Here is a 23,080-nt window from a genome sequence, read left to right on the forward strand (position 1 = left end):
AGGCCTGCAAGCTTGTGTGGCCTTATCTGCCCACAGGCCTGCTTTTAACCAGTAGGCTCAGATCAGGTAGCCACAGGTGCATTAAACAAGTGTTTCTGTGTGTTTTGTTGAATTTAAACAGCATTTAGGGAATGGATGGCATTGGATTGAGTTGAAAAATGTGTGTTTTGTGGGAGTGATTCTATTTTTGGGTGTGTGTTAAAGAAATGCCTTTGTTGTGTGTGCCTGGTTTGCTGGTGTGCACCCTGCAGACCTTGTTTTACCCTGTGGATTTTTGTTTTTGCATTTTATTGCATTAAAAAGGCAAAGCAGTGTGGTTTAGCAAGCATCTTTTGCCTGGCTTCTTTTATAGGCCTTTTGTCAGTTCATTGTTTCCCAGGCCTCCTGCTTGTTGCTTGTGATTTATGAGTGTCCATGTGGCTGGTGGCCTTTTCTGGTGGGAGTTATTAGTGTGCTGCTTTTGCCATATATAGGCCTGCATGGTATTCCTTTGTGGCCTAGGCTTCTTGTTGTGGGCCTGGCCATGAGGCTGGTGGCCATTTTGAAGGCAGGCAGTGTGTTTTTTGCAACAGACCTGCATTGTCTGTCTTCTGTTTCTTGTAGTTGGGTGGGCCTGGCCATGTGGCTGGTGGCCATTTTGAGGCCTAGCCCTGCAAGCTTGTGTGGCCTTGTTTTCCCACGGGCCTGCTTTCATCCAGTAGGCTCAGAGCAGGTAGCCACAGGTACATTAAACAAGTGTTTCTGTGTGTTCTGTTGAATTTGTAAATCATTTAGGGCATGGATGGCATTGGATTGAGTTGGAAAATGTGTTTTTTGGGGGGTATTTCTGATTTTGGGTGTGTGTTAAAGACATGCCTTTGTTGTGTGTGCCTGGTGTGTTGGTGTGCACCCTGCAGACCTTGTTTTGCCCTGTGGATTTTCATTTTTGCATTTTATTGCATTAAAAAGGCAAAGTAGTGTCGTTTAGCATGCATCTTTTGCCTGGCTTCTTTTATAGGCCTTTTGTCAGTTCATTGTTTCCCAGGCCTCCTGCTTGTTGCTTGTGATTCGTGAGTGTCCATGTGGCTGGTAGCCTTTTCTGGTGGGTGTTATTATTAGTGTGCTGCTTTTGCCACATAGGCCTGCATGGTTTTCCTATTGGCTTACTGCTTCCATCCATTCCCTTTGCCAGCAGCAGCTCCCTTCCATTACATTTGTATTTTGGTTGTTGTTCCTATTCTTTCCTATGCTTTCTGAGAGTGTAGTGTGTACACTGTACACAGTAAGTAGTATACCATAGCCCTTGTTGCCAAAGTCTCACAAATGGCTACACTATATCTTTTATTTGTTTTTTGTACTAGTAGTAATTGAACCAGAACAACAAATGCAACATTTCACTGATGTTCTTCTCCTGGCTCATTTGCTTTTAGGTGCACAAAAAGACAGAGGAGGAGGTAACTATCAACATCATCCGTTGTACTGCTGCAAGACAGAAGTCCTGCTGCGCACCACATCATGTCCACGTGTGACCACAGACATCTCTGCAACTTGTGCACCTGCGTCCTGTCTGACATTGCCGGTGAGAAGAAGAAGGAACAGAAAAAGGCACTAACCACGACTGCTGTGCCGGCAAATGTGTTTTGTGGGACCAAAAAAAGTACGCCTGCAGCAGCATTGTCCGGCGGGAACCAAGCTGGGAGCAGCACCTCCGGACCAGCTGGCCAACCCCACCAACCTAGGCCCAAACCCATGAGTGTCGCAGAGGTAGCCAGTCTACTAACAAGCAGCGATGTTGAAATGTCATTATCGCAAAGTAGTACACAATCAACGCAGGCGAAACTCAGCAGATAAGTCGCAGCAGCAGGCGCAGCCATAAGAACAGCAGCAGCCGCAAGAACAGCAGCAGCCGCAAGAACAGCCACAAGAACAGCAGCAGGCGCAAGAGCAGCAACAGCCACAAGAACAGCAGCCGCCACAAGAACAGCAGCAGCCACAACAACAGCCACAACAACAGCCCACAATAGTAATTGTTCCTCCTGAAGTAGGGGCATTTCAGGAAATCGAGCTTCCTGCAGACACAGTGGAGCAAACCACTGTTTCAGAAGATCCATTGCCTTCCAGACCCCCAGCAAGGAAAAGGAGTGTTAGTCCATCATCTTCTTCTTCAAGTCCCGCTTCTGATGATCTTGATGCCACTTGGAAGCCACCAGCTCAGTCTGAGAGTGATGCACGCCACAAGACAAGGCTAGTGAAAAGGAAGGTTCCAGAAAGCCTTAGAGTTATGGAGGTAGATGTACAAGAGGGGGATGATGATGATGACGAGCAAGTCATCACGGACATCACTCCCGGCCCAAAGGATATGGAGACCAACATTATTACCCTATCCAAAATGGCTGCAAGGAATGTAGCACTGATACCACCAACACAAGTAACACCACCACGACCTCCAGCTTCCATATTTTCATTTGCAAAGGAAAGGCAGGGACCTACATCCAGCTCAACCACCACCTCAGTAGGTAGTGGTAGAAGTCACAGTGTAGCTGCACAGAGTCACATTCCAAGCACACCCTCCAGTTCATCTGGTATTGAAAGTGGCACATCCAGCAGCGCCAGAAAGTTCTCCTCCCCAGTTTGGGACTTCTTTTCGATTAGCATTAAGGAGGAGAACATTGCTATATGCTCAATTTGTCGACATGCTGTTAGGCGGGGTAAGCTTGGTACAAACTGTTGTACCGGAGGCCAAACAAGTCATCTTAAAATCCACCACACTATTGTGTGGGAGGCTCACCTACTTCGCTTAGAACACAGTAAAACTCAACCCATTGTTGTTGGGCATGAAGAATCAGGGGACGATATTATCGCGGTGGAAGGTGAACAAGAGGGAGACATTTCTAGCCCTGTCCCCAGTAGTGTAGTGGTACCGCCCACATCCTCAGCAACCTCTCAGTAGCACCGCAGTAAGAGTCAGAGTCAGGCTGAGACACCAAGTCGACCGAGTAGTACTGCAATGAAACAAAGTGCATTGTTGAGCCTAACTGGGTTAAAGAAAACAACTGCACCACAAAGGAAAATAATCCAGCCTACCCTTGAGAGCATGCTTAGGTTGGAGGGGCAGTACCAACGCAACCAACGCAACCACCCAACAGCACGGTTGTACAATGCGAAGCTGGCTAAAATGTTAGCGCTGGACCTTCTCCCTTTTTCATTTGTGGAAGGGGTGGGTTTCCTTGAATTTGTGTCAGCCATCTGCCCTAAATAGAAGGTTCCCAGCCGGTCCTATTTCGCAAGAGTTGCTGTTCCAGCACTACATCATGATGTGCTGGAATTGGTTGGACAAGCTTTGCAGCAGAGTGCTGTTCACAATATCCACCTAACAACAGACATGTGGACCAGTTGCCAAGCCACTGATTACATGTGCATCACTGCACACTGGGTCTCATTTGTGGGGGTTAGAGATAAGCTATCTGAAGTAGGCGCTGTTGACACAGCTGAGATTTTTAAAGTTACTCGGAAACATGCAACTGTATCCATGTTCGCCATGGAGAAATCTCATACTGCTGTAAACACATTGGAAGAGTTTCACAGCAAGGTTTTAGAATGGCTGCGCCCAAGAGGGCTAAAGATTGGTTTTGTTTCCACAGATAATGGCAGTAATGTACTCAAGGCCATGGAGCTTGGTTCCTGTTTCAGGGTTCCGTGTTTGGCGCACTGCATTAACATTATTGTTCAAGACTTTCTGAAAAAAGAAGCCATAGTCAGCAACTTACTGACCACCTGCCGAAGAATATGCACTCATTTCAGCCATTCTTTTAAAGCTCGGAAGCAGCTGAGGATCATTCAACGTGACTATAGAATGCCAGTCAAAGCACTCATCCAGGAGGTGGCAACACGTTGGAACTCAACATAATACATGCTTGACCGTCTTTTTGAGCAGTACAGGCCAATCAATGAATATGTCATGTGAAGAGGGGATGCTACTGTAAAAGGCATGACCCTTCAGATGGACCAATGGTGCCTAGTTAAATGCCTGACTGAGATGCTTCTTCCTTTCGAGACTGACACCTGCTGAGGAGAGGGTAATTGTTGCATGCATCCCGATTTCAGGAGGACCTGTGGCCCGGTGAGCCCTCGGTAAGGATTCGGCAGTGAGAGCTGAGGCGGGGGCGAGTACCATCCCCTGAGTGAAAAAGCGGGCAACGCCAAAAACATTGCCTTTATTGGTTGGGAAGTGCCAGTGTTAGAGGCCTTGTGTGACTATGTATGGGACAACTCCAAAGACCATTTGGTTCTAGGTCCCGGTAGTTCCTCCATAACATCCATCACCGATACAGACTACACAGAATCAGAGTGCATGGTGAATGCCGCATGAAGAGGGTGAGGGATCAAGCGACTCTCAAAGACAACGGGAAAAATAGATTCTACCAAACACACTAGTGATCTGGCTTGGTGATATTGCCCTTCACCCCCCCCAGAGGTGCATGCATAGAAGGCCCGCCGCAGGTTTGGCGGGGGGTCGTGGCTCCAAAATGACAGTTCAGGCCAAGCTGAACAAATATGCCTGGGACAGAGGCCCCAGTGCTAGTCTGAAGAAGGGGTCCTTCACGCAGGAGAAACCGCAGCCAGGTGAGAAAAAAAAGGAACCGACCCTACAAGACATCCTCGAAGCCATCATGACGGTGCGCACTTCAGTGGACTACGTGTCCTCGGAGGTCTCCCTCATCCAGGCGGACATGAGCTCGATGAACTCGCGCCTACAAAATGTAGAGCTAAAAACGGGCTCCTTAATTGAAGACACCTCCGAACTGCAGCGGAAGGTGGTAGACATGCAGAAACACGCCGCAAAACTTGAGGCGCAACTGGATGATTATGAGGGGCGCTCCAGACATAATAATATCCGTATTCTTGGGGTGCCGGAGTGGGCGGAGGGTCAAGCAGCGGACCTATTCGTCAAAGAGCTGATCACCACATACCTTAAACCTAAACGGCTCCGTCGAAAGTGCGCACTGAGGGCCGGGTGGCAGGCCAAAACCCGGGCCCCCCCGCGCCACCTGCTTGCCAGGGTTTTTAACTTCTGCGATAGGGACATTATCTTACAGACTGCCCGGTCAGCGTCACCTGTAGAGTATCAGAATAGCCACATCACTTTCTTTCCAGACTTTACTTTCGCAGTACAGAGACAATGCCGCAGCTTCCTGGACGTTAAAAAGGAGCTTCGTGAAAAAGAGCTGAAATACACCATGCTTTTCCCTGCCAAGCTGAGGGTGGAATCGGAGGGGAAGGCTTGGTTTTTTGCTACTCCTGAGGAAGTCTGGGACTGGTTGGAAGGATGGCGTACTGCAAGCCGCAGAGACAATCGTGCCCGGAGGGACAGAGTGGGGGAACAGACCCGGGACTCTGGCAGTGGCACCCCGCCTCAGGAAACTGTGACTAGAGGGTCCGAATAACTGGTCCGTAAGTCTAAAACCTTTTTTGGGGATATGGGCTCCCCCACATCATGAGGGACAGGTCGGAGAATCTGCCCACCTACATCCGCTCTGAGTTAGGTATCTTATTGAACTTGTTGGAATTGCTTTACAGACACTTCCATGGCTCTCCGGACTATTTGGGAGGGTGGGTCATCAACCATTATACGCGGCTGAATTCTGCTGCAGGACATTTGCTAGATTGTATGTTATGACTGCCAGTTGCATATATTTCTGGGACGGGCGCCCGAGGGGCTACACGCTCAACAGTTTTTTGAGGGGTGGGCAATTGGCACTTTGCTAGTTGGGGTGGGCAGGAGGTATTGATACCGCCAAGCAGGGAGGCAGCGAGGGGGGGCTTCGGGAATGTTCTGCGAGTACAATGGACGGAGGGGGGGAAATGTTAACTTTTTTTTTTCTTGTGAATTTTAGTTGTTTGGGCATGCTATCTTTGATTGATCTTCGGCACTGGAGGGTGCTGATTTTATCATTCTGGGTGTGCGTGTTGGATACATCATGGTGCACGGCAATGGTCCCCTCAGGGACAGTACTGGTGTGTTTATCCCCGACAAAATGTATGTTTTCGTTAACCAGGAAAAATGAGTTCACCGTTCATGCAGGGGTTTAAGTTACTGTCATGGAATGTGAATGGGTTAGGGGACAAGATTAAGAGGGATGTGGTTCTCCAATTTTTAAAGCGTTACTCTCCTGATGTTGTTCTTCTACAGGATACCCACCTGTTAGGGAATACATGCAAGGCCCAGTCACGATGGGGTTTTCAATTAGTGGCCCACTCGGCCTTCGGTTCTGGCTCTAGGGAGGTGGGTATAATGGTTTGGAAATCCTTCCCTCTTGCCATTGATCTGATCCGCTCTGATGCTCTGGGTAGATTTGCTGCCATTTCAGGGACATGGGAGGGCCACACCCTAAACCTCGTTTCCGTCTATATTCCACCGGGTCTCTACATTCAGGCCTTCGCCGATCTTGGCAGCCTCCTCCTTGGCCTACCTGAAGGTAGATTGATGATAGGGGGGGATTTTAACTCTATAGTCTCCGACTCCCTTGACCGCTGGCACCAGAGAGACCTGCCACCTTCCAGCAAGCGAATACACAGTTTTTTGGGCGCCATGGGATTAGTAGATATATGGAGGCACCGACACCCGCTAGGAAGGAATGCTCCGATCTCGACCTGGACAATACGGTGGCCGAGGTTGAGAAAGCTATTCAAGATCTACAAGGAGGGAAGGCGTCGGGCCACAATGGTATTCCTATCGAATTGTTTAAATTAACAGCGAGCAAAACGGCATCCTTCCTCACCAAAATGTATCAAGAAAGTAAGGGAGTGGGTATCCTTTCTAAAGACCAGAGATTGGCCAACATAGTTGTCATCCACAAAGTGGGTAAATCAGCTAATAAGTGTTCATCCTATAGGCCCATCTCGTTACTCAACTGTGAAGCAAAAATACTCGCTAAAGTTCGTGCCACTCGTTTGCTGAGGGTCATATCCCATCTGATACACCCAGACCAATCCGGGTTTATGCCCACAAGGAATACCTCCCTCAACCTTCGCAGACTCCATGGAGTCCTGTCTAGGGCAGACACAATTCGTGATGATGCTGTGGTGGTGTCCCTAGACGCAGCCTCAGCATTCGACACCGTCGAATGGCCCTACATGTTCGCCGCGCTCCGTAAATTTGATTTCGGATCTGCCTTTATTGACTGGGTGCGACTTTTGTATCACCAGCCACTTGCACAAGTTATTGTCAATAATAGGAAGTCCCCCGTCTTCGTTCTTGGCAGAGGCACGAGGCAGGGTTGCCCCTTGTCAGCGCTGCTCTTCGCCCTGGCCTTGGAGCCGTTAGCAATGTGGATTCGACAAGACCCCATCATAAGAGGCCTTAAGTGGACATTGGGTTGGGAAGACCGCATCTCGTTGTATGCGGACGACATTCTGCTTTATTTGGCCTCCCCGGCTGCATCCCTAAATGTGATTCTAGATATCTTGTGTGTTCGGCACATTCACGGGTTATACTATAAATTGGTCCAAATCATTGATTTACATCCTTTCTGGCAGCCGGCCTTCGCTACCCCGGGGCTGCCCACTGACGGTAGCCATTGATGGCTTCAAGTATTTGGGGATCTGGGTCTCCGGGGATCTTGCTAGTTTTCATGAGAAAAATCTCCTCCCTCCTCTACTGCATCTTAAAGTGGATGTACAGCACTGGAAGTCACTTCCGTTGACTCTCCTCGGGCGAGCCGCCCTATTCAAGATGATGTCCCTCCCTAGACTCTTGTATGTATTGCAGAACACCCCAATCCCCGTTACTGCCTCGTACCTTAAGGAAATCAACGGCATCGTTCGAGACCTATTGTGGGAGGGTAAACCACCACGTATTGCGACACACAAACTCACGCTGGGATGGTATGACAGGGGTATAGGGCTCCCAGATATCAAGAGATACTACTGGGCCTCACAACTCGCTGCCATCAACCAATGTACGTATAGATCGCAGGATGACCCGGCCTTCCGAATGGATAGGTGGCTTCTCCTGGGGGGTGGCTTTGAGGGAGCTCTATACACACAAGCCTTGAGACCCGCCCTGACAGGCCCAACCGGCCATGCAGTGCAAGTATGGAAGGCGGCTAATAGGAGTTTAGGTTAGGAAGGGAAGCTCACACAAGCTATGCCACTTTGGTATTGTGACCGGTTAGGAAGACTGATCCGTTCAAAGGGATTTGAAAAGTGGAACCTTATAGATATTTCTAAGGTGGGAGATTTATGGAAAGCATATGGGATGATTTCCTTCCACCGATTGCAACAGGAGTACGAGTTAGCCCAAACCGAACATTTTAGATATCTGCAAATCAGTCACACCCTGCTTGCTGTCATCCCCAGGGGCGAGATCCCTCCTGAATCCTCCCCGCTTGAGGACAGAATACTTGATGGGGATCTCCCCGAAAAAACAAAATATCCCTCATCTACAAAAAGCTAATTAATAATGTAGCTGATCCCCTGACCCGCCTATGAGACAAATGGGACCACGACGTCGCAAGTCTTGATGACGAGGAGTGGCAGATGGCGGTGGCCTCTCCTCGTGAGGTGGCCATCTCCTCTCGACTCCGCCTGGTCCAGCTGAAGCTTCTCCATAGAGTATACTTGTCAAGTTAACTCTTAGTCAGCATGGGATACACTAGCGATGATAGCTGTGTGCGGAACTGCGGACAGGAGGGCACCTTTATCCACATTCTCTGGGAATGTGCAGTGATACAGAACTATTGGGATCAGGTGGTGCGCAAGATGGAGGCTGCACTACGGCAGCAGACTCATTGCAACATTAAATTAGCGCTGTTGAACATTTGGGATCCTACAGACTTAAACTCCGAGGAACGCACATGGGTCACTTTGGGGCTCATGGTAGCCAAAAGGAATATTGTACGAATGCGGAGTGCTCATCGCTCACCGAAAGTAGCGGACTGGGCCAATGACATGGACTGGTGTATGGTGACTGAAAAATCTATTTACGAAGCCAGAAGATGCCCGAATAAATGGTCACAAATATGGGAACATTGGAATGTCTATAGGGGGGGGATCTGTGCGCCACCAAGGAGCATGAGTGAGCTATTAGAAGATGTTTGATGTATACTGCTGCCTCAAAAATGTAATACGTACACACCCGAATGCCAATTAATGTATGAGCCACTTTGAACGTTTGCTTACCAATGCCTTATTACCCAGTTTAAGTTTATTGTATAATTTGTTAAAATTATTACAAAACCCACATGTATAAATAAAATATATAAAAGTTGACTACCATTAAACATCTAGTCATTGTCTCCAAGGCCCATAAAACTTATTAGATACAATTATAAAATTTGATTCAAGCATGGGACAATTTGTCTCTATAAAATCTAAGTTGTCTATTTCCACAGTTTATTTTCTTTATTGCTTTTTCTTGAGGGTTCCGATGTTACGATCTTCCTACTCTTGCTGCTTTAAGCGAGTCCTTACTGCCCCCATAAATTTGATTCCCCTGCATGCCAGGATTATGGAGGATCCTCCCAGCCAACTTGTTACTGCTTGTCTACAAGTGCGAATTTTTAGGACATTAAAAATTTGTTTTAAATACTGTCGTCTCAAATCTAATACAGCTGGGCATACACAAAAGATATGAGCTAGGGATTCGGATTTGTAGCCGCATAAACGGCATTTTTCTGTTTGGTAGCTCTGTTTCCAGGAGGGGAATAAGTCTTTTGACAGGTGAACACCCATCCGATAGTCCATGTAAAATTTCTTTAGGAACCCGCTGAAATGAGAAGATAGGTATGCTTATGGTTTTAATGATTTGTAAGATGCAATAACTGTCCACCCATGCCTACGTTTGGCCAATAAATTTTGATCTTCCAATAAGGATTTCATTTTGGCTGCCTTGTTGGTTAAGCTACTTAGCCCAGTTGTATCCATCCTTAATTCCCATTATGATTCTATGTCGAGTTCTATCAAACAATTTTGCAAATGCTTTCCCCAGGCACTCAGGATTTTGTTATCCGCCTGATGCTTTATTTCTTCCCAGCATAGATGGTCCAGGGATTGCTGATTTGAGGAACGAAATTTATTACAAAGCTTCACAAAGCCGCTCATGCTCCGGAAGATTTGATTTTGCAGGCCAAATTCTAACCGTATCTGTGATGGAGAGGAAGATTTTGGCAGCTTAAAAACGGCTTTATAAATCTTGGTCTGCATTGCGTTTAATAAATCAGCCTCCTTGCCTTGCCAATTGACCAGTCCGTAGGACAAGGTGGGCAAAATTTGCGCGGCCATGACCTTCAATAAATGATTGTGGTTGGGACAGTCCAGTTTGGATTTCAGTAGCCGATATGCAAAGATTAATGACTGAGCTTTTGCTTTTATTACTGCTTTTTGCTCTTTATGTTTCAGTCCTTGCTCTATTAAAGTACCCAGATATTTATATGAAGGTTTTTCTTCTACCGTTTCACCATTTGCCATCCATTTTAAGTTGAGTTTACTTGATTCCACTAGTCGGACAACCTTCGTTTTTCCTTTGTTTAGTTCCAGCTTTTCCTGTTTTAAATATTCCGCTAATTTGTTGATTGCTCTTTGTAGACCGATTGGTGATTTGCTCAGTACTACTATGTCATCCGCGTATTGTAAAAAGTTGATTGGATTGTTCGCCAGTCTCGTCGGATGACATTCTGCTGTAACCAAAACTTTACTAACATCCGAAAGAAAAAGGTTAAAGAGGCTTGGGGCCAACACGCAGCCTTGCTTTAAACCTTGATACGTCGGAATCTTTGAGGAAATACTGCCACCGTTGCCTAGCTTAACCCTTACCCATGTATTGTTATACAAGGTGACTATTGCAGTTAACATGGAATTCGGGAATCCCCAGGTTATCAACTTTGCCCATAGGCGCTCTCTGCATACCCGGTCGAATGCTGACCTTATATCAATGAAGCAGGCGTATAGTCTCGAACCCTCAGTTAGTGCTTTTTCCATTAAGAGTGACAGACAGGCCAGGTTTGTGATGGTGCCCATTCCTTGCCTGAACCCTGTTTGAAACTTGGGGATAATATTGGTATCTTCTATCCAATCTTGTAACTGAGTTAGGATGCAGGAGGCATAGACCTTGGCTTCCACGTCTATTAGGGATATCAGCCTGTAGTTGGCGGGGTTGCGACGGTCTCCCTGTTTGAAAATGGGGTGAATGATGTTCCCATGCCAAGATGCGGGGACTTTGTTTTGAGAATATATATAGTTGAATAGGGGAGTTAAGGACTCTGACCAGAAATCCGGATCCGTTTTAAAGAGCATATTTGGCAGCCCATTTGGACCTGCAGCTCCTTCAGTCTTCAATCTTTTTATTATTCTACTCAGTTGTTTTTTAGAGGTTAACGGAGTTTCCGCGATCGCGTTTACTTCTTCCTGGTCCTCGTGGTCTTTATTCGCCTGAGTCTCTTTTTTTCTGTTTTTCCCGCTTTCCAACTCACTCCCCCGTTGCATCTTGGTGCTGCTTGACACTGTGTTACCATACAGTGATTGTACATGATGGGACCAGCATTCCTCTCCTACCCCTGCTTCCTGATGAAGGCTTGCTCCTTTGTTTAGGTCGTTGATGATTCCCCAAAAATCCCTGCTATTTGGCCGTTTTCCTGCACTCAATAGTTTGTTCCAAATGGTTTCCTTGTACGTTCTCTTTGCAACCCTTAACGACTTCCTATACATGCTTCTTGCTTCCTTTAGTTTGCAGTTGTTTGTACTGGTTCCCATTTTTTTTCCATAGGCGACTGCTCGAACCTCCGGTGCAACGCTTCTCTTTTTTTCTCTTAGGTCCTGGTTGAACCAAGGCTCCTTCCTTGCCTTAATGCATCCCAAGTTCGCTGATGGTGCTGGGAATTTGTGCAAGAGGACCTGAATTAGTTGCTCCCAGTTCTCTATGCGATCTTCGTCGTGCTGAGAGCTTGAGTTGGACATATGTTGTTTTACTGTGACCAATATACTTTCCAGGCCACCCCCACGCCATTTTAACTTCTTAAGGTTGAACTTCTCGGCATGTTGTAGTAAGGACGGCAGAGTATACAATGCAGTGAGTGGAATATTCATTTTAGTTATTTGAGGGAAATGGTCACTTTCCAAACGCTTGACTATTTGGAATGATTCTATACTAGAAGATAGAACCTTGCTTATTATTGTGTAATCAATTATTGAGTGGACTTTACCGCTCAAGTAAGTAATGCCTGCCGGAATGTCGCCCCTTGTTTTTCTATTCAGTATTGATAAACCTAAATCTTCCAGGTCGCGTAGTATTTTTTTGATTTTTACTACCTGATTTTTCCCTAAGAGATTGCTGTTAAAATCTCCTGAAATAAACATCGGGCATTGCGCATGGGATCTCTGTAATACTTTTATCAAAGATGATAAATTTGCATATTTCTCCTTCTGGGTTTTCCTCTCCGGGTGGATATAGGTGTTACACACCAATAGGTGCCATTTCTTATTTCCGGTGGGTGAATGAACGGTAATTTTAATCACTTGTACCCAAGAGAGACCCACATCCAGCTCTTCTGTTACCCAGTCATATTTTTGTGTTACGTATATTGACAGTCCGCCGCGTGGATGCCCGAAGGGTGATAATCTTTCTGCCAAAATATGGTGTTCTTTGAACCCTACGATTGGCGAGGGGGAGAGTTTCCATGATTCCTGGATCAGGATTACGTCTTGTTGCTGGAAAAAGGTGAGAGTATCATTTTCAAGGGCCATTTCATGAAAACCATGAACATTCCAGAAACAGAATGAAATACTTTGCGGCATTAATTTCTTTGGAATTTGTTTCTGCCTTGGCAAACGGATTGAGTTATTATGCACGATGTTAGGAATTTTGATTATTCAGGATCCTAGGCAACCATGACCAGTCCAACTGAACTGCTGATTGTTGGCTGATATTTTGATTGCCTTCTAGTGATGTAACACTACGACCTGTTATAGTAGTTGTTGGTGTTTGACCTCTGGCTCCTCGTAAGCAAGTAAATTGACTTTCCTTCTCACATATTCCTTTTTTTGGGTTGTAAAGTTTTTCTAATAATGGGTAGGGGTATCTTGGACGCTTGTGCTGCAACAGGATTATACCCCATACACCAAACTGGGTTCTTGCGGAATAAATCTTGTCGGCCAGGTCCTTTGTAGCCCAAGTTGTTACGGTTTCCTCGATGTCCATGTTGTGGGCACTCGGTTGGAATTCCACTGATATTAGATCACGGGTAGTGATCTGTTTGAGATCTACTATTTCCTTGAACAGTTTTAGGAGGTTGCCTCGATTAAGGGTGTCTTGGAGCCCCTTTGTTGGAAAATCAGGCACAAATGTCACCTTGGATTCAAACGCCTCTGAATAGTCAGGAGAGTCTTTAGGATGTTTTAAAGAAGCTGATCTTTGGGGGAGGGCGTCATAAGTTGCCAGATTTTTACCACTCCTTGGAGCTGATTGTTGCTCTTGTTCGACCGTCCTCTCCACAGAATTACCGTTGGTTGTTTGTGTTGATCCTTTCTTTAAAACCCTTTTTGGAACGCGGGGGGAAACCCCATGAGATAGTGTGCATTTGCGTTTGTTTCCCATAATGGTAACACTCAAGGGGTTTGGCCCGATGTTACTTCGTGGGATTATATCCTCCTCATGTATTGCGGTTATTATATTCTCCGATTGTTTTGGGGCTTGCTGCACGTTACTAGCTTCCTCTCCCTGTCGGGGCTTCTCGCAAGTTGCACTGGCTTTTCTCGTGTTGCCTACCAAATGCGATGAAGGTGTTGATTGGGAAGGACCTGCATGACCAGGCTCCATTTTGTGGTCATGTTTGACTTGTTGTTTTCCATGACACTTTTTCTTGGGAGCCGAGGGTGATAAACTCTGTTGGTTTCCATATATAGGGGAAGATTTGGATGTTATGCGTTCTTGTGAGGGCGGGCATGCGATTTCTCCAGAACCCTGCCAGCCTTCCCTTAATGAGTTTTCTAAAACTACCTTGGTTGATGGTGCCTGGGCTTCCTTTGTTTCATCCGGAAATCTTCGACGGTTTTCCACCTTTGGGGTGACTAGTTTGAATATGGGAAAAAGGATTCCGTCATCTGTTTGTTGTTGCTTTTTGTTCTTTAATCTGGCCTTCCTTGCCTTTTTCCTTTCCTTCTTGGTTGGTTTTCCCGCAATGGGGCTTTTGTTTGTGAGCTGAATTATAGCCCTCTCCTTATCTTCGCTTCCTGAAATTATACCAATTTTTTCTTGCCCTGGGGCTTCTGAAAGGTTGTTTTTTGAGTCCCCTGACATGTCGTTGATGTTTGGGGTTAACATAACTTGCTTGGCGTAGATTTCATTGCCTGGTTTGCTTGATCGAGTTAGTTTAACCTCCTCTAAAATGTCTTTTAGTGTGTCCGGGAGACTGGCTAGTTTTTCAATGATGCTCCCACAACCGCAACTGACTTGGAGTTTTTCGTTCACAACACGGGCCTCTGATTTCTCCCTGTTAATCAAATAGGAAGACAGTGTATCCAATTTCGAATTTATTCCAGAAATGTGGCCTGCTATTAGATTGATGAGGTCTATCTGAACCTCCAATTTGTCAGATTGATAGTTCAGCACCTTTATAGCTTGATAAAGGGTGCCTAGGAGGGATTGGGCCCATAAACTCGAAGGATTCGACGGCTGATCTTTATACCAATTTTACGTCTCGTCCGGCTCTGGGACTGGGTCCATCGTGCATACTGACGAGATTGTAATTGGAGCTGTTTGGCTGAGATGATTTTGAAGATTTTGTTCTCTTGGCATAATACCACTGTCATCCAGGGTTAGCCTTTTTTGCTTTTTGTTGCAGGGAGTCAAAATCACTATTCCTGGGCTTATCTGATTGTCATTATTGCCTGGATCTGAATTTGAAGCTGGCTCTTGGCAGTCAATATTTTTTGATAGTATTTCCATCAATTCCTCAAGTTGACAATCGGAAGTCAAAGCAAAAGAGTTATGCCAAGAGTCAGACTTTTTGGGAGACAAAGTTTGTAATTTGCTGGGCTTTGGACTGTCCTCCTTTGAGCTTTTGGATTCCCTTACAGGCATTGTTTCTTTACTTTTCACTGCCAGTGATGGTAGTCTGCTCCGGTTTTCTTGATTTGCATTTACTGACAGATCTTCTATAAATTCCTTTATTCCTGTGCTCTTTATTGGTTCCGTCACCTTTAAGGGAGATTTGTTATGATGCACTTGAACTGTCGCTATGGCCTGGTTTGGGTGGTTTGTAAAAGTTAGCTGAGGCTGAGGCTGCAAGGTTTGGGACCCCGTTGCACCAAATTTGTTGTCAATCCCACTCTTGGTACTGGGCGGTAACACCTTGTGTGGAATTATGGGGGTTGGTAATTTGCTAGCCTCAACTGTAGGTGTCGACGAATAAATTGCTGACAGCGGGTCCTTTAGGTAGAAAAATTTGTAAAGACCGGCCTTCCGCCTTGAGGTTGAAGATAGTTCTGGGGTAGGTGCTGAGACTAGTCTCTCTCTGGGGCACTCATTGGTGCATGGTAAGTCATTCTGCGACAGAGAGTTAGGCTCCATCAGATCTTTTCTGCAGTTTAGCTTTCTTTTTGTTTTTTTATTTTCCGTCGTTTGCCGTACTTTTCCTGATCTCATTCCCGGGTTAGGCGGGAGAAACCCCTAGTTGCCTCTGCTGCACCCCGCAACTAGAGTGTAGGATACAGGCTGATTAATCAGGCCGCAGGTGCTGCCCACATGGCTCCTGGTGACTCCGAATGTCCTCGAGTACCTAAGAGGGACTATACACTGCTGCCCAAACGCTGTTATCCAACCAGCCCGCTCTGTTTACACTCCCTCCTGACCCCCTGCCAGTTTCCACCTGGGCCACCTGAACTGCCCTAACGTCACCTTGACAGAGTGACAGCACAAGGCACGGAGCACTAGGCAAGGTAAGGCACAAGGCAGGTGGGGTGGGAGTTTCTTTAGCGGAGAGCAGGTGGGGAGATGCGTGAGCCTTTTTGTCTCAGGGGGCGAGGAAATTTGGGACTAGGCTCCTGTATTTTATTTTTTTCCTCCTTAAACCCCTTGCTCAGCACCGTAGAACGCGCAATCAGCGACCTTCCGTCCCGCGACCGTGACCCCCCCGCAGTAGCAACGACAACGGCGACCACCGCTGCGGTGCTGCTCCCCGAACTGGGGGACGAGAAGCAACAGGAGCAACAGGGGCGGCCTGTACGATACAATACGAGGTCCAGGTCCAGCTCACCTCAGTTCTATCGTAGCTCCGCCGCTCTCCCGCCGCTCTTCCGCTCTTCCGATCTCTACACTGCTCCGGGGACGATACCGGTCGATGTTGTACAATCTCTGTCTCTGACCCCGTCTTTTGCCCGTCTTTGCCTCCGCCACCGCCTCCGCCTCTGCCGAGAACCGCCAAAACTGAGCACTGCTGTTCTCTGGGCCGTCCTCGACTGAATGGAAAACCTGGCGTGAATCTCTGCTAACTCAGATGCACCAGTGAGTAACTGACGGATGTAACACTGTTTTCTTTCTGGTACTTTGTGCTTTATGCTGTAGCCCCACTCCCCGCTGATTGCAGTGCCGCTAAACTGTTATGCAGGACTGGGCCGGGCTGGATGTTGCTCTGGCAGGTTCCAGGTTTATCAGGTCTGTCAGGTCTGAGCTCTCTCCAGGACCTGCTCCTCTCCCAAGCTCTCACCACTCTCCCGCGGCTCCTGATGCTCAAGGCTCGCGGTGCCCTGGCCCCCCCGCGGCGCCGCGTGGCTCACCGGATCTTCCTGCAGCCTCCTGCGGCTCTTGATGAGGCTCCGGTTCAGCTCCCGGTTCGCGCGCACGGTTCTTGGCCCCCTGCAGCTCTGCTCCGCTGCCGCTTATCGCTGCTCTCCTGCTTCCGCGCTCACCCAAGGTCACTTGCAAGACCCGGAGTAGAGTAGAGCATGAAACAATGCCTTATTAATGTCAAATGCCTTTTTTTCTTTTTCAATAAAAAGAGTTAATAAAAAAAAAATTAAACATTGTTTTTAATTGAAAAATATATATATCTGCAGAGAAGATGCTTTATTGCACTGATGTGTAGAAACCCTTTTTTGTTTGAATAAACAATAGAGGATAATATGATTTTTATTGGCACATAAAGGTACTCATGCATTTGATTTATTCCATTCTGAAGACAGATCTTAAACCCACAAGATGAAAAAAAAGAAGTATTACTATGTAAAGAGTAACAGCACTGCTAGAGAAGAGTATTGGCCAAACAGCACTGGCACTGAAGTACACTTCTTTTTTAACTGAAGTTCCACAAGTAATCAGGCAAAAAGCCATCTCTCACAGTGCAAGAGAACCGATCGCTCAAGTGGGATGACACTTGGTAGTGGATGGAATATTCTGTTCCGCTCATGGAAATGGGGGAATTTTGGTGACTGTATTATTCTTGTAACAGGGTGTTCTGGACAAATTTTACCAATCGGTGTGTGGCGATTTTTTTTCTCATGCACAGCTCCAGAATGGTAAATTGGCAAACGCGAGTCCAGTCGCTAGGAGGACATCCGGCAAGATTTATCTAACGTGGGCGGCTGCGGACGGTCGCGACCGCTCGAGATCTGAAGGCTGTGGCACGAGCAGCTAAATCAACTCAGGGTAGCTGTGCCCTCTGGTGCAGCTTGTGGTGCCATTTGCAATGATTTTTCAGTGCAGAACACGATACCGGCGCTAACTCACAGCGCGAGCAGCACAGCTTGCCTAGTTCCGCTCATTGGTGGTACTCTGCAGATTCTAGTTGAGTTTTTATGGAACTCTGTGGAATTCCGTTGGGTCAAATTCCTCCAGTTTCACCCACCCCTAGCTGACACACAGCCCAATGCCATCTGCTGTGATGGGTGGGTACAAAACGTGAAAGGCAGTTGAATATACCAATGGATGAAGTGGGGTGACCTAAAGCCATTCTGTGTATGCATGCAGATATGTGTATATTTTTATTCATGAGTTTTTAATTACATGAAGCTGGAGAGACAGCAAAGCTACTTCGAGGCCAGACCCAAAAACTCAAACAGAGCATTATTGGAAGAATATGTGTTGAACCTGAAGGGTTTATACCCTTTACTTGTTTACTGAAGCTTCTGCCTGAATCACCCTTTACCCACAATCATCAACAGAGAGAACAACATCCACAGAACGTCAACAGAGGTCAACTCAATACGGTCAAAGCACAAAGTGTCGAGGGCAGATGGGTCAGTGTGTGAATGAGAGACATCTCCAGCTGCGTTTTAGAGTCACTCTCATCCCCTTTGCCCTGAACTGGAGTAAGGTCCCATGGGCCATGCTTTGCTTCCAAATCCTTTTATCTTAGCAATGGCTCCCTGTATGCAGACTCCAATTATGATATGCCTTTGCTATCACATATCGTTATTTCTAACTATTTTAAGATCACGGTACATAAAAGTTGCATCATAATTCTTGCTTCATTTTTCCAACTGATTCCTTGTGGTGCTATCTTTTTTTCACACAACATGACATTAAATTATATTATACCTTGTCCTAATGCTTGCAATAACTCCCTTTCTGTTGATGTTGTGTCTTTGTACTCGTGACCTCTGACAACAAAAATGGCATAAAGTAAAATTGTATTGTGTGATGCAAACTCGAAGCAGTGATCAGTGTGGAGCACTGGAGCCATTTCAAGCCTACTGGGAAATCACAACTATTGCGGGAACTATTCCAATTCTAGGAATTAAAAAGTACAGGTCATCAAATCCAACTACCCATTAATTTACATAGCAGGGGAAGACACAAATCTTGTGCATCAGCAACACTCAGCCCCTGCTCCGTGGAGCGCCTAATAATGCACCACCAGGATACTTGTTGTGGGTTGCTGCCGGGAGTACAGCAAACACCCAGAAATATCTGAAAAAAAATAGCCCTGTGTTTCCTGAGGTCCACAGAACATGCCTCTAGGAAAATCTGACAATATCTTTGAGCATTCCCAGATTAGGAGCTTTTGCTCTTCAGTTTGCTAAACCAAGAACCCCTTGTGGTTGGTTTTATGGCTGCATTATGTGGCTTGAAGAGTGTAAAAGAAAGAGTCTGACACTTGTTTAATGTTGTTTTGACTACAAATACTTTAAATATTTATAGACAGACATTGTAATTATCCCTTGACAAATACAATAGGCCTCCCTTTTACTTATTGACAGATGTACATTTAAAAACAGCCCTAGAAATGACATTCACTGAAAAAAACAAAGGTGAGAGTCATAATTAAAACTGGATATTCAAGAAAGCCTTAAAATGTCACAGAAAAAAGCAAAGGTTAAAGTGACGTTATAATTAGGTGACATTGCCAGTTGCAACACAACATTTTAAACAAAAGAAGACACTGAAACTCACCAGTTATAGTTAAATGAAGTAACTATAACCTGAGCCCTGAAGTAACTATAACTCATGCACTTGCTATGCACTGCATATACCCTTACATATTGCATGGTTCATGACATGCTCAATGACAGCATTGATATCATCACTGGTGACAACTGAAATGACATCAGTTATGATGACACTGTGCATGGTGGGGCCATATACACATGCATACGCCAGAGTTGGTTTGAACGAGACTGAATAGTTCACGCGCGGGGCATTCTGAGTCCGCATAAAGAACTCCAGTTTCAACTTGTCCTTCCCAAAGCCTCAGAAGCTTGAAATAGAAACACGGCTTACAGTCAAGGCACTGTTCAGGCGCGGCGGACTTGAATTACAGTCTTCCAGCGTGTCAAGCGTACAGAACGAGCCTGCGTGCCATGGTGTGCACTCCCTGCTGGAAACCACCCTCTGCCTAGGGCCACTCCCAATAGCACAACTGACCTGAATGCAGAGCAAGTGTTTTGATACAGACACACCATTGATATCTTCATATTTTGTAAAACAAGTCGCACGTGAGACGTTGCATAAGTATATCAAAATACGGTGAGTGATTACCGGCCAATATGCTGTCAAAATTTACTGAGCTTCTCAGATAAGTATAAACCTGCGAGTTTCATATTAAATTTATTGGCAGACATACTCCATCCTGTGTGAAAGATGAGTTATTTTGCACCTGAGGACAAGTAGCTTTAGGCTGAGGTAACATTTGCAGCGAGGGATGGATAAGAGAAAATCAAAACCTTTTGAAATAGCTGTCACCATCTTTTTAAGTCTCCAAAATGTTGTAAGAAAGTGTCGATTCTCAGAGGTTTACTGCTTAGAGAATAGCATTATGCGTAACCATTTATTCACCCCGTCTGATGCTGATGCTGCACTTAAAAGCTTCATGTAGAACAGTATGAAGTCACAAAACACCAGAACATTCAACATATTAAAGTCTCTCAACATCCCAAACTCATCCTCTTTTGTTTCTCTTCTCTCTTCCTTGAAAATATTCTCCAAACTTCTTTCTTATGAACCCCTTTAACAAATTATTGGGGATCTGCAATAAAAAAGCACTATTAAAATGTATAAAACTAAATAAATTATCTCCCATAAACCAATATCTTATCTTAAACATATTTTTTTAAAAGGTAAAATATATAATCCAAGTCTCTCTTACATCACCCACATGGGAGGGTGGGAGGGATAGTGCTAGTCTCCTAGCCTTTAATAAAATCACGATTCTCTAAGCAGCAAACCTCTGAGAATCGACATTATGACAAGACAGGAGACTAGCATTATGCATGTTTAAAGTTCTTTAAAGCATGTTTTGTAACATGTTCCACTGGTCTAAAATAGAAATCTCTGAACCCCCTCACTTAAATACCACCTGCACTAAAGGTTTTAGAAGCCATTGAACCATGAACTGAATGTGCCTTGAATTTTTCCAAATTAACTCCTGCCTCACTCCTCGTGTTCTTAACCCATCTCGGAATAATAGCCACTGAAACTGCAGAATACGGTTTTACATAAGAAATCAACAATTGATCTACGCTCGCGCACCTAAACTTACTCATCCTAGACTCCTACTCCCTAATACATTTCTCCACACACAACTGGGGATGATCAATAAATCGTGGATAAAACATTCTATTAGACATAGTATTGGTTCTCTTCTTTACCACAAACAACACTAATTCAGGATGAAAAAACCTACCATAAATATCCAAAGCTCTCACATCTTTTTTTTTTTTAGTTAAATATTTTTTATTGTATATAAGAAAACACAGGGTTACAAATATAAACTAATCAATAATGTTCAGAATATAAGCATACAAACGTTCTAAAACATAGTAACTGCATAATAGGATAATTGTACATACAAGGTTACAGAGTATATAAACATTTATAATAACGTGCTTAAAATGATAATAAATTAAAAACAGGGAGAAAGAGAGTATACCTAAGGAAAAAGATAAAAAACTAGGATATTACAGTGGTATACAAATAACCTGTGTGAATGTTAAAATGAATATAATATTTAAAGGGGTAGAGTAATTTTTATAGAGGAAAGAGACAAGAAAAAAGAGAAAGAAAGAAAACGAAAGAAAGAAAAAAGGAAACGAGTGAAGAAAAGAGAAGAAAGAAAGGAAGAGAAGGAGAACTCAGTAATAAGGATAGAAAGGGATTATAATGATAATGAAAGATAAGTCGTAAAAGGTAGCCACAGTAAATCAGATTTAATTTGAAGGTATAAAGAAGACTGAGGAATAGAGGCAATTCTATGCTCATCACATATATAATTCCACCAATGTAAAAAGGATAATTTAGAATTGTCTTTCCAGCAGGTTAATAAGACTTTAAAAGCCACCGCAAAAAATAAATCAAATAATGGAGATGTGGGATTAACTTGAGCCAAATCAGGCGACATGGTGCCTAAGAATATATTATGAATACTAAGTTGAATTTTGTAAGAGAAAATCAGGGTACACTTTGACCATATAGCAGTCCAGAATGCATAAACCTTAGGACAATAGAACAATAAATGCAATAAAGAACCTTCAGCATTAAGACAAGACCAACACAATGATGAAGCAGAGTGGTTAAACTTATTTAACAAAAGGGGAGTAATGACAACTCTATTAAAAACAAAGTACAGGGACTGTGTGATATTATCAGCTTTGGAAGTCTTGAATATTTTCTGCCAAAACTTATCCCATTGCGATATCGACCAAGTCAAAGAAAGGTCATGTTCCCACTCTAGTTCAACCTTAGATTTAGTCCGTGTACCAATAGGGGTAGACAAAGATTTATAGATAAAAGAGGCACTAGGAACAGTATCAGCAGAGCTTTGATATAATGGAGTATCAGGAAGAAATGAAGCAGGAGTTGGTAGAGAGAGAAATTTCTGTACACAATCCTGAAGTGTTAAAGCTAAAGTATTATACTGTTGAATACAGGAGTCAGGTAATTGAAAAGATTCTTGCAACTGATGGAAAGAAAGAATTACACTATTCACAAACATTTGGTGTACATAAATAAGACCCTTTTCTTTCCATTGTTTGTAGTAAAATGATTTGTGACGAAACTTAATGTATTTATTAAACCAAAGTGATGACGCTAGAAAAGATTGATAATCATCCAAATTCGTAAAGAAAAGTGTATGTAACAAAAATTGAGAATGTTTCAAAATAGGGTTTTTGGAAAGAAAAGTACAATTAGTGATGTGAACAACATCTCGCAATGAAAAATCATTTAACAATGAACATTCAACATTGACCCATGAAGGTTTAGGTGAATCCTGATAATCTTTAGATAGAGCATAAAATTGACGAATCAAAAAGGCATTATGATATAAAGCAAAATCAGGGAATCTTACCCCCCCCCCCTCATTCTTAGGACGAATCAATTTAGACAAAGCAATACGTGCATGTTTGTTATTCCAGAGAAATTTAGTGCATAATGAATTAATCTGAGAAAAATAATATTTAGGAATTTTAAAAGGTAGCATAGATAATATGAACAGAATCTGAGGAACAATCATCATTTTAATTGTATCAAGTCTACCCCACCAAGAGAGGAACAGAGGAGACCAGATGTTTAACAAATTAGCAATTTTGAGTTTTAAGGCAGTAAAATTATGGGACAATGTGTCACGAATGCTGGGGGAGAACCATATGCCAAGATATTTAATTTTTTGGGGACACC

Source organism: Triturus cristatus, chromosome 12 (genome assembly GCF_964204655.1).
Source record: "Triturus cristatus chromosome 12, aTriCri1.1, whole genome shotgun sequence".
NCBI classification, from domain to species: Eukaryota; Metazoa; Chordata; class Amphibia; order Caudata; family Salamandridae; genus Triturus; species Triturus cristatus.